The following is a 13,404-nucleotide window of genomic DNA, read 5'->3' on the forward strand; positions in this document are numbered from 1 at the left end:
CTACTTAGCTTCCCCAATTGAGGAGTAAATGAGAGAACATAGCAAACATAGTAAACAACCTAGCAAAACATTAAACAGTGGACACACACACAAAAAAAACACAACAGCCCTGACCGGTTTGGCTCAGTGGATAGAGTGTCGGCCTGTGGACTCAAGGGTCCCAGGTTCGATTCTGGTCAAGGGCATGTACCTTGGTTGCGGGCACATTCCCAGTTGGGAGTGTGCAGGAGGCAGCTGAATTGATGTTTCTCTCTCATTGAAGTTTCTAACTCTCTATCCCTCTCCCTTCCTCTCTGTAAAAAATCAATAAAACATATTTTAAAAACACACACACAAAAAAACACAGCAGTTCTAATTATGATAAGGCAATTTTAAGGTATCATTTTATGTCAACTAAATTACAAAAACAGTAAATAATGACTATACCTAGTGATGGATCAGTTAGGGTTAAAATGCTATCTCACTGTACATAGCTGACAACTGTAACTTGTTATAATGCTTCTGAAAAGTAACATGGCAATACACAGCACCAGCCATAATGACATTCCTGCCCTCTGACTCAGTAACTTCCTTCTGGAAATGTATTCAACAAAAGCAGAAAGCCCCATGACTGAAGATGGTTACTATAGCATTCTCTATCATAGAAAACACAACAGAATAAAGACAGAACTCCCTGCCAGGGACAAATCTAGAGTGTGACCATTCAGTCAAGTCAATGTCATCACCTATCTTGGTTTCTGGAATGTTAAGGCTATAGAGATAATCTTGCTTTAAATCAGAGTTAGGATAGGCAATTTAATCATGGTGAATTTGTGGCTGCGCAGGGGCCAAAACCACATTTCCTACTCAAAACCCAGGCTTCCTCCCTTACTGTCCCAATTTTCTCTTTACACTGAAAATGGTCTTTAGCACACATCTTAGATGGGCATCAAAGCCAGAAAGGAAGCTCAGCACAGACTCAAGAAGAATGAATGGGCTGAGTTGGGAATGCTGCCCAGCCCCTGCCTTGGCCTGGACAGCATTAGCCTCACATCCATACAGACACACATATGCACCCATGCATGCATGCTCCTCATGCCTACGGGCTTCAGACTAGAGTCATCTCCTGTAGGCTATAAGCAACAGTCAATCATTTCCTCCATATGTTACATGAATAGGTTCCATGCTCCTTCCACTCACACTCCCTGTTAGCCTAGGCCAGTGGTCAGCAAACTCATTAATCAACAGAGCCAAATATCAACAGTACTTCTTCAAAATAGACTCGTCCAGGCTGAAAACCGACTTCTGCGCATGGGCCACAAGTTTCAATCGCACTGTACGTGCGCGCCCGCACGTGGTATTTTGTGGAAGAGCCACACTCAAGGGGCCAAAGAGCCGCTTATGGCTCACAGGCCGCAGTTTGCCGACCACTGGCCTAGGGTTATGTCCTAAAAACCAGTTGCCAGCCCTAGCCAGTTTGGCTCAGTGGATAGAGCATCAGCCTGCGGACCAAAGGATCCCAGGCTGGATTCTGGTCAAGGGCACATGCCTGGGTTGCGGGCATTAACTCAGGTCACCAGGTGATAAGAAGCAGAACCTCAGTTTCCTCATCTGCTAAAAAGGGTGATTATTTCTACCTTAAAGGGTTGTTGTGAGGTACATATATAGCACGACCCTTCACTGTTCCCCCTTCCCACCTGTAGAATTCACAGTCTCTTTCTTTCCATGCAGTGAACTCTCCAGGATGGTGTCTGGCAGGGATAGTTGATTTACCTTAATCTAACGTCTATGTGTATTTCTTAAGTAACTGAGAACTCCTAAGAGAAAGGGTACATGATTAATTTTTCTCCTCCATACATGGTTTGAGTAAAGTAACCTTAAAATTAGACATGGGGTCAGCATTTGGGCTGCAGAATATGTGCAAACATATTCACAGCACTGGAACTACTCTGTATCTTACAATATTCCTCCATCCTAACCTTATTTCTGACCAACAAAATCTGCTTCTATATGTAGCCAAAGTCCAAAGAGCCAAGCCCAATATCGTACACATAAATATATGCTGGATCTTAGTGTCTTGCCTTGTACTTCTCCAAATTCCTGATGGTTAATTAAAAAAACAAGTACTTTATTCTCATCACAAGAAAATAAATTAATCACCATGAGGTGACGGATGTTAACTAAACTTATTATAATAATCATGTTATAATCTATCCTATCTAATCATAGACAAACATGGTAATTAACCATACCTCCAACACGCTTCCCATTGGCTAATCAGGGCGATATGCAAATTAACTGCCAACCATGATGGCAGCTGGCAGCCAGGCAGCTGAAGCGAACAGGAGGCTTGCTTGCTCCAGTGATGGAGGAAGCCAAGGTTCCCCGCCTGCCGCTGCCGGCCTCTGAGCTGCACTCTAAGAAACAATGTTGCAATTATAGAAGCTAAACAAACCCCAGAAACCTGCTTTCAGCAGCAGAGGTCTCAGAGCTGGAGCCGAGCCTCAGAGCTAAAGCCGGCTCTCAGTTCCAGTGACAGCCATAGAAGGTAAATAAATCCCAGAATAAAAAAAAAAAGAAAAAAGGAGAGGTTGGGAGCTTCAGTCACCCGCCAGCCTGAAAACGGCCCTCAGCCCCTCACCCAGACTAGCCAGGCACCCCAGTGGGGACCCCCACCCTGAAGGGGGTGTGACCAGCTGTAAACAGCCATCATCCCCTCATCTAGGCTGGCCAGGCACCCAAGCGGGACCGCACCCTGATCCGGGACACCATTCAGGGCAAACCAGCTGGCCCCCACCCGTGCACCAGGCTTCTATCCTATATAGTAAAAGGGTAATATGCAAACTGACCCTAACAGCAGAAGGACTGGGAATGACTGGTCACTATGACACACACTGACCACCAGGGGGCAGACGCTCAATGCAGGAGCTGCCCTCTGGTGGTCAGTGCACTCCCACAGGGGGAGCTTTGCTCAGCCACAAGCCAGGCTGATGGCTTCCAGCACAGTGGTGGTGGTGGGAGCCTCTCCTGCCTCCTCAGCGGCGCTAAGGATGTCCGACTGCAGTTTAGGCCTGCTCCCCGCTGGCAAGTGGACATCCCCCGAGGGCTGCTGGGCTGCCAGAGGGATGTCTGATTGCCATCGTAGGCCCAATCCCCCGGGGAGCAGGTGGTCATCCCCTGAGGGGTCCCAGACTGCGAGAGGGCACAGGCCGGGCTGAGGGACGCCCCCCTCCTCCCCGAGTGCACAAATTTTTGTGCACCGGGCCTCTCGTATATATATATAAAACCCTAATATGCAAATAAACCGAACAGCGGAACAACCAAACAACTGATCGCTATGACGTGCACTGACCACCAGGGGGCGCATGCAGAACATGGCAGGTGTCGGCAGTAGGTGGCAGAGCACAGAATATGGCGAGCATCATCCGTGGTGGGATGGTGGAACAGCTGAGTGGGGGCGCCAGACCAAGGCGGGGCGCCGGTCGCTGTCATTAGGATGAGCCTCCGCTGGTTACTGAAAATTCTTTGCTCCCATGTGCTGCAGTCCCAGCGGGTGCTCACACCTGCTGCCAGCACCTGCACCTGCTGCCAGCGCCGGCCCTGATCACTCGGTGCTGTCAGTGGGTATGAGCAGTGGCTGCTGGCCCCGATCACACCTCCGGGCTTCTCCACCTCCCCCTGCTCCTGAGGGGCAGTTGGGGCAGCAGCCGCCACTCACACCTGCTGACGGCACCGGCCCCGATTGCTCTGTGCCATCAGCGGGTACAAGCAGGGCCAGCACTGTCAGTGTGTGGGAGTGGCGGGAGTGGAGCTGCCGGCAGACAGGGGACTGGGGGCCGTAGTGGGAGGGGCTGGGTGGGGGCGTGGAGGATGGGCCGAGACCCGCCCCTGTGCCTACCGTAGCCTCGCAACCCACAGTTCCTTTCAAGGTGCACAAATTCGTGCACTGGGCCCCTAGTATTATATATGTATATCAAATCAATATGTTCTACACCTAAAACTAATACGATATTATGTCAATTATATCTCAATAAAACTGGGGGAAATGGAAAAAATAACCCACGTACTGAGTTAACAAGGAGTGCATATAAACCAAATATTCAAAGGGGCAAAGAGATCCCTTTTCTGCCAAAGAACCTCAGTGTCATTCCTAAGCACAATGGCTTTAACTGAAATCTAACCCAGACCAATAGCAGTTTAAGAGGTTGCTTTTAGCCCTGACTGGTTTGGCTCAGTGGATGGAGCGTCGGCCTGCGGACTGAGGGGTTCCGGGTTCGATTCCAGTCAAGGGCATGTACCTTGGTTGTGGGCACATCCCCAGTAGCGGATGTGCAGGAGGCAGCTGATCGATGTTTTTCTCTCATCGATGTTTCTAACTCTCTGTCCCTCTCCCTTCCTCTGTAAAAAATCAATAAAATATTTTTTTTAAAAAAAAAGAGGTTGCTTTTAGATGGGAAAAAACAGTCTTCAGAATCTCCATATTTAATTATGCCTTTGCTGGTTCCAAGAGAGTAATTACAGAATCTAATAACCAGCTTTATTGGCTCTGAAAGCTGAAGCAAAAACAACTTCAACCATGTCGAAATAAACATTGGTTTCCAGACAGTTGCTTCATTAGACACTTTGAACAGCTACTTGAAGAAAAAATACAGAAGAGATACCCTAAAAAGCAAGGAGACCAGTGGAAAAGATACTCACCCAAGACCAGAAACTCCTTCTGCAAAGGCATCTGTTAGTAACTGTACAGAAACCATTTTCAGAGAACACACCAGTTCAATACAACTAGATAGGGCATTCCTTTCTTCTAGGCAAAAACAGACTTGACTTCTCTTTGAAGGGTTTCTGAGGAGTGTCAGTTTGCTTACCCTGACTTGGGGCATTTAGTACAGGGTCATTAGCCCAGGGCATCTCAATAGATGCTAAGAAGTCATAACTGCACACTCATTGCTTGTATACAGAGAGACTTGAGCATTGGTGGGAAGGAAGGTCCAGTAATACCATACCCTCTCACTAACTGAATGATGGTGTCTACAGTTCTTTCAAAGACCCAAGGTTCTACATCTGAATTCATCTAGCAAAAGGCATAAGGGCTGAGAGGGAAGGAAGAAGGTGCTGCTTCTTTCTCAGTCCCAGCATGAACTACACAGCAAACATGAACATACACACAAATGTAACATTAAGGGAGAATTCTGAAGAACCTTCAGCAGGCTGGTCATGGCAGGGTTTCTGGCAGGCAGGGTGCTGAGTAAAGCTGAGGGAATAATCATTCAGATTCTCCTTTCTCATTATGCCCATAAATAAACCTAAGATATTCAGGGTACTATGTCGCAGGATACTCAGGTGGGTCCAGTTAGTTACAGGGCCTGTTCTTCAGCCATATTGGAAAACCTAATTCATGGGTTTGGGGTATTCAGAAGGATCTTGTCTCAATAGTAGGGTCTAGCCCAGGGGTGGGCAAACTTTTTGACTCGAGGACCACAATGGGTTCTTAAACTGGACCGGAGGGCTGGAACAAAAGCATGGATGGAGTGTTTGTGTGAACTAATATAAATTCAAAGTAAACATCATTACATAAAAGGGTACGGTCTTTTTTTTTTTAGTTTTATTCATTTCAAACGGGCCAGATCCGGCCCACGGGCCATAGTTTGCCCACGGCTGGTCTAGCCCTATCTATAATAATAAAAGCATAATATGCTAATTAGACCAGACATCCTTCCGGATGAAGCCATGGCAGCAGGGGCTGAGGCAGAGGCAGCCGTGGCGGTGGCTGGTGCTCAGCCCCTTACACAAATTTTGTGTATTGGGCCTCTAGTCCTATATAATAAAAGCCTAATATGCTAAGTGTCCGGCTGTCCGGTCATCTGTTCAATCAAAGCATAATGTGCTAATGATATGCTAAGGCCGCTTAACTGCTCACTATGACGTGCACTGACCACCAGGGGGCAGATGCTCCGACTAGTAGGTTAGCTTGCTGCTGGGGTCTGGCCGATTGGGGACTGAGCTAGATGGGCCGAACACGCCCTGGAGTCCTTCTGCGGTCCCTCCTCGGCTGGCCAACCTCCCGCGTCCCTCCCTGGCCCTGATCATGTACCAGTGGGGTCCCTCGGCCTCACCTGTGCCCTCTCGCAATACGGGACCCCTCAGGGGATGTCGGAGAGCCAGTTTCGGCCCAATCCCGCAGACCAGGCCGAGGGACCCCACTCATGCACGAATTCTTGCGCCGGGCCTCTGGTATTAGATAAACATTGCGCTGGGCCCAACTAACATCTTAAAAATAAGACCAAAAAGGACAAACTGTTACTAAGGGAATAAACTATTCCCAAACAAAGCTTGAGAATATTTATAGAAATACAGAAATACCCAGTACCTAACAAGGTAAAATTTACATTCAACACCCAATCAAAAGTTACGATGCAAAGAAGCGGGTGAATACTATCCGTAACACAAAGAAAAATCAAATCAATTCTAAGTAACCCAGAACTAATACAGATGGAGAGTTAGCAATTTGCTATGGAAGCAGGGACAAAAATGATACACTCCCAAGGTTGAAGAAACTCACTAACCATCAGAGAGGACAATGTGATATGATGACAGAGGTAACAACAGGGCACTCTGGGAGCCTAGAGGAAGAGAACCTAATCTTTGGAGCTATCACATATTTAAAGGATGATAAAAGATAGACAAGAGGGACATATCCCAGGCCGGAGGAAAAGAGGCATGAGAGAATGGGGGAGGGGGCAAGGAATGATAAAAAGCTCCAGAAAGAAACTCAAGACCAGTCTTCTTTGTCTTGTTAAGGAACTGTTGGACTTGATCCCAGGTTAGAGGGAAGCTATTGAAAGATGAAAGCTGAAGCAAAAACAACATGATCAGATCTGCATTTCAGAAAGATCCCTCTGGCTGCTATGGGGAGAAAGGACTGGCAACCACTGCACTAATCCACAGGGTTTGGATTTCAAGGACCTGAACTAAGGCCACAGCAGAGGATCTGACCAGAAGAGGATCAACTTGAGAGACACTAGGAGGGAAGATTCCATGGGCCTGCAAACCTGTTTGAATATGCAGGGTAAAGAAAAGGAGAGGGAGTCAGAAACAAAGAACAGGTTCCCAGCAGGAGAACCTGGATGGCTGAGATGCCATTTCTCTGAGAGACTAGTGACTTAGAGGACAGCAGCTGGGTCAGGAAAGGAGAAACCATTCCCCCCAGGTCTTTCTGTGAGGCTCTGGACTTCAAAATTTAGATCAGTAGCTGAAATCTGAATTAAAATTTTCTAAATCCATATGATCAAGATAGAAAAGTTCAGGAATTTCTGAGTGGTTCAAATCTAAATAATTTCTTTTTTAAAAAATATATTTTATTGATTTTTTACAGAAAGGAAGGGAGAGGGATAGAGAGTTAGAAACATCCATGAGAGAGAAACATCCATCAGCCGCCTCCTGCACATCTCCTAGTGGGGATGTGCCCGCAACCAAGGTACATGCCCATGACCGGAATCGAACCTGGGACTCTTCAGTCCGCAGGCCGACGCTCTATCCACTGAGCCAAACTGGTCAGGGCTAAATAATTTCTTATTAAACTGTAAAGAGCACAGGATTCAAAGGTAACCTAACCATTACCATTTATGTATGTATGTGTCAGGAGACTATCTAGTACGTGTTTATAATTTACAGAGACTATCTCTGGGCCTTATAATTGGTTACTCTGGGAGACATCCTGAATGGCTAGGGCAGGAAAGGAACTTTGCAAATTATGTACTATTTGCAATACATCTAATCAAAATAAACAAAAAAGTAACTTAAATAAAATAGCCAATTTATTCCCCATCCCTAGATATGAAAAGGCAGTTATAGTTAAGATAGCAAATATTTACTTAGAACAATTTAACTATGCCTGGCACTGGAGCTGTGGTCTGGTCCCACCAGTGGAGTAAAGGCCTTGATTGTGCTCCTCTCCCCAATCTCCCAACACGCCAGGTCTGAGGCTGGATGCTCTTAGCTGGGCTTATTAGGGGTGACCAGGTCCTTGGCTTCCATTCCCAGGCTGCGATGAAATGGTTCTTTCCTGATTGGCTTTTCTTCCTCCACTTCCATCTGAATCCACACCAACAAGAGCCCCCTTCTGCCTGAGCAAGCATGAAAGCACCCTGGCAACTGCGACGACAGAGGTCGGGGGCTGGATTTTTTTGTAGGGAAGTAGGGAGGGGGAAATTGCCAGCAGAAAAACACTTCCCAGTGTTTTTCCAAAGCAAGAGGAAAACCAAATCAGCCTTTTCTCCTTTTAGAATCAGACATGATGATGGGTTGTAGAGACAAACCACTCTCCTTGACCAAATAGCAGCAAGGAATGAAGGGCAAAAGGAGCCACAAGAATCTGGTGCCTTTCTGGGGAGAAAAACTTGCCTTAGTCCCCCAAAATGGGGACAGAGCACCTCAGAGTCCTGGAACTCTAGTGCACATCTCTATTTTCACACTGCCTGTAATTTAATTAGAATGGGAGCTCCTGGACGAAGGGACTATCTCCCTATCTCAGTATCCTTGGTACAGAGTAGGTGCTCAGAGAAATGGTTGGCTGGACAAACACACTCCTGGAGAGTAAATCTGACCTTGTTTCATTTGTTTCTAGGGCAAAGGAAATTAAGGAGAAAATAAAACAAATGGGACTACATCAAAATAAAAAGTTACTGAACAGCAAAAGACACCATCAATAAAACGAAAAGGGAGCCCACTGTATGGGAAAACATATTTGGCAATGATACATCTGATAAAGGGCTAATATCCAAAATATAAAATGAACTCATACAACTTAACAAAAGGAAGACAAACAATCCAATTATTAAAAAATGGGCAAAGGACCTAAATAGACACTTCTCCAAAGTGGACATACAAATGGCCAATAGCCATATGAAAAAATGCTCAAAGTCACCAATCATCAGGCAAATACAAAGTAAAATGACAATTAGGTATCACCTCACACCTGTCAGAATGACTACCATCAACAAATCAACAAATGACAAGTGCTGGCAAGGATGTGGAGAAAAGGGAACCCTAGGTACACTGGCTGGTGGGAATGCAGACTGGTGCAGCCATTATGGAAAACAGTATGGAGTTCCCTTAAAAAATTAAAAAATGGAACTGCCATTTGACTCAGTGATCCCACTTCTAGGAATATATTCTAAGAAACCTAAAACACCAATCATAAAGAACATATGCACCCCTATGTTCATAGCAGCATAATTTACAATAGCTAAGATCTGGAAACAGCCCAAGTGTCCATCAGTAGATGAGTGGATAAAAAAGCTGTAGTACATTTATACCATGGAATACTATGCAGCAGTAAAAAAGAAGGATCACTTATCCTTTGAGACAGCATGGAGGGACCTGGAGTGTATTATGCTAAGCAAAATAAGCCAGTCAGAGAAAGACAAGTATCACATGATCTCACTCATATGTGGAATCTAATGAACAAAATAGATCCAGAAACACAGAAGCATAGAACAGACTGCAAAATCTCAGAGAGAAGGTGGGGGGAAGGAACTGGGTGGAAAGAGATCAACCAAAGATCTTATATGTATATATGCATAACCCATGGACACAGACAATAGGGTGGTGAAGGTCTGAGGCTGGAGGGGGGAAGCTAGGGGCAAGCTAGAAGGGGTCAATGGGGAGGGAGGGAAATGGGGACACATGTAATACTTTTAACAATAAAGATTTAATTTTTTTAAATGGTAAATTTTATGTTACATATACTTTAACACACATACAAAAAAATATAGATCAGTTCATGAGTTTGCTATCTGGTCTTCCCTGCTGAACAATCCTATATAACAGTAACGGCGAACCTATGACACGCGTGTCAGAGGTGACACGCGAACTCATTTTTTTGGTTGATTTTTTTTGTTGTTAAATGGCATTTAAATATATAAAATAAATATCAAAAATATAAGTCTTTGTTTTACTATGGTTGCAAATATAAAAAAATTTCTATATGTGACATGGCACCAGAGTTAAGTTAGGGTTTTTCAAAATGCTGACACGCCGAGCTCAAAAGGTTCGCCATCACTGCTATATAATAAAAGCCTAATATGCTATGTGTCTAGTCATCCGGTCATCTGTTCAACCAATCAAAGCGTAATATGCTAATGGTATGCTAAGATTGCTCAACTGCTCACTATGATGTGCACTGGCCACCAGGGGGCAGACAGTTGAGCAGTCAACCAGTCATTATGACATACACTGACCACCAGGAGGCAGATGCTCCGACCAGTAGGTTAGCTTGCTGCTGGGGGTCTGGCTGATCAGGACTGAGCGAGACAGGCCAGACACACCCTGGAGCCCTCCCGTAGTCCCTCCCTAGCTGGCCAACCTCCCACATCCCTCCCCAGCCCCAAATGTGCACCGGTGGGGTCCCTTGGCCTGGCCTGCACCCTCTCGCAATCCCCTAAGGGGGATGTCAGAGAGCCAGTTTTGGCCCGATTCCACAGGCCAGGCCGAGGGACCCCACTGGTGCAAGAATTTGTGCACTGAGCCTTTAGTGTAGCTTATAATCATACTAGAGGCCCAGTGAACAGATTCATACACTGGTGGGGGGTGTGGCCCGCGGGGATCGGTCCTCTGTAGGAGCGCCACTCCTCCCCGTCAGGAGCAGCCACTCATCCCAGTCAGCCGAGTGGCACCTCCACTGTGGGAGCACATTGACCACCAGGGGGCAGCTCCTGTGTTGAGTGTCTGCCCCCTGGTGGTCAGTACACATCATAGCAACTGGTCATTCTGGTCATTCAGCTGTTCGGTTGCTGGGCTTTCATATATATACTAGAGGCCCGGTGCACAAAAATTTGTGTACTCGGGGGGGGAGGTCCCTCAGCCCGGCCTGTGCTCTCTCTGTCTGAGACCCCTCAGGGGATGACGATCTGCTGGCTTAGGCCTGCTCCCCAGAGGATTGGGCGTAAGCTGGCAGTCAGACATTCCTCTGGCAGCCCGGCAGCCATCGGGGGATGTCCACTTGCCAGCGGGGAGCAGACCTAAGCTGCAGTCGGACATCCTTAGCGCTGCTGAGGAGGTGGGAGAGGCTCCCACCACCACCGCTGTACTGGCAGCCATCAGCCTGACTTGTGGCTGAGCAGAGCTCCCACATGTGGGAGCTCACTGACCACCAGAGGGCAGCTCCTGCATTGAGCGTCTGCCCCCTGGTGGTCAGTGTGTGCCATAGTGACCAGTCATTCCCAGTCTTTCTGCTGTTAGGGTCAGTTTGCATATTACCCTTTTACTATATAGGATAAAGGCCTGGTGCACGGGTGGGGGCCAGCTGGTTTGCCCTGAATGGTGTCCCGGATCAGGGTGGGGGTCCCGCTTGGGTGCCTGGCCAGCCTGAGTGAGGGGCTGATGGCTGTTTGCAGCTGGTCACACCCCCTTCAGGGTGGGGGTCCCCACTGGGGTGGCTGGCCAGCCTAGGTGAGGGGCTGATGGCTGTTTTCAGGCTGCCCGCACCCCCTTCAGGGTTGGGGTCCCCACTGGGGTGGCTGGCCAGCCTGGATGAGGGGCTGATGGCTGTTTTCAGGCTGCCCGCACCCCCTTCAGGATGGGGGTCCCCACTGGAGTGGCTGGCCAGCCTGGATGAGGGGCTGATGGCTGTTTTCAGGCTGCCCGCACCCCCTTCAGGTTGGGGGTCCCCACTGGGGTGCCTGACCAGCCTGGGTGAGGGGCTGAGGGCCATTTTCAGGCTGGCCAGTGACTGAAGCTCCCAGCCTCTCCTTTTTTTCTTTTTTTCTTTTTTATTCTGAGATTTATTTACCTTCTATAATTGAAATATTGTTGCTTTCAGGCTCAGAGCCGGGCCGTGGCAGGCAGGGAACCTTGGCTTCCTCCATCACTGGAGCAAGCAAGCCTCCTGCTCGCTTCAGCTGTGTGGCTGCCATCTTTGTTGGCAGTTAATTTGCATATCACCCTGATTAGCCAATGGGAAGCATAGCGGAGGTACAGTTAATTACCCTTTTTGTCTTTTAGTAGATAGGATGAGAATAATAAAACTGGAGCACTAACTCCAAACTGAACAGAATAACCAGAAACCAAAATACTTGGGGGAAAATAATTTATATTCTCTTAAACAATATACACAAGTGTTAGATTACAATCTGGTTGTGAAGAAAGTAATGTCAGAAAGCAGGCTTCCTACCAAGGCTTAGGGTCCCTTGTAGCAATTAGAAAACAAAAGATAACGAGGATAAATGCTGAAAATTCTCTAGCCAATTAAAATTCCTTATCCTGGCTTCAGTAGCCCCTTTACGATAGGGCTCCCAGGACTCTCTACACAGATGATTGACAGGCAGCCTCAGAGTCTTCTCTGTCTCCCCACCTCTGGCACTTTGGTTTTTCTGGCTCCAAATGTTAAGGGGAAACTGCCACTCCATTCACCCTTTGCCTTCTGCCTCACCACCACCCTCTCCCAGCCAAGCTTCCTTCCAAATCCCACTGAACACTCCAGACAATCTCTGTACCCCAACAGACAGTTCTGTTTCCAGCTCTCTGGTCAAATCAAAGACTTAATTTTCCTTATCTGTAAAATGGGAGTAGGGAACGGACCCACATGATCGAAGTCTCGTGTTTCCCAGACACAGTAACTCATCAGCTAGGCTGAGTCATCCACCCTTCTTTCTTTCTTATCTACTATCTACCCACGAACAAGATATAGCTCTATAATGTCCAGTTGTCCTAGCATGTCTTCATGCTGACTGTCAGGCACTGGTCTTCACGACCTTGGAGACTATTTCTTTAAAGAAAGGGATCATTCTGTATCTGCTTTGGACATGACCTTTTCCCTCCTACCAACCACAGAGCTGTATGCCTTTATTAGCAACTAAAACAAAACCAAATAAAAACTGCTTTCTCATACAGGAAAAAGATCAGGAAAGTCTTTCTTGAGTCTGTTTTCACTTAAGATACAGAAAATTATGTTTTAAACTACTGGATCAAAGTGGGCAGAAAAATTCAGGCCAAAATTAACTCAAGGTAGACTGACTTGTGGGCTTATGGGTCTTATGAGTCTTAAAACCCAAGACAGAAGGAAGTCAGCTCCTAAGAGCCTGGGGGGCCAAAGAAGCGGGAGAAAGTGCCTCTTGTGTTTGCTTTCCTCCATACTGTCTGTGTTCTCTCCTGCTTCCCAAAAGAGAAGGTAAGGCTGAGCAAATACTACAGATGTGGATTTTCAGCGGGGTTTGCACCTCTCCAAGTACCCAACAAGGTCTGAGAATACAACAACTGGCTAAGGGATTGAAAATCCATAATCTGGCTCCTTTGCTGTATTTATAGACAGAAGGGCGGGGAAAATTCTGTGTCTACATAAATATACACACCCTCTTCTCCCTGAAAGAGGCAGCCTCTTTCCTTCAAGCTGCCTCTCACAGCCTTTCTCACTTTCTCCCTTGGACACTA

At 46.9% G+C, this 13,404-nt stretch overlaps 1 protein-coding gene across 1 annotated transcript in view; it reads right to left on the minus strand.

Moving 5' to 3' along the window:
• Positions 1–13,404, minus strand: part of CHMP4B (charged multivesicular body protein 4B) — a 36,688-nt gene that overhangs the window by 5,515 nt on the left and 17,769 nt on the right. The window lies entirely within an intron of this gene.

This window comes from Myotis myotis, unplaced genomic scaffold (assembly GCF_014108235.1).
Source record: "Myotis myotis isolate mMyoMyo1 unplaced genomic scaffold, mMyoMyo1.p scaffold_m19_p_9, whole genome shotgun sequence".
NCBI classification, from domain to species: Eukaryota; Metazoa; Chordata; class Mammalia; order Chiroptera; family Vespertilionidae; genus Myotis; species Myotis myotis.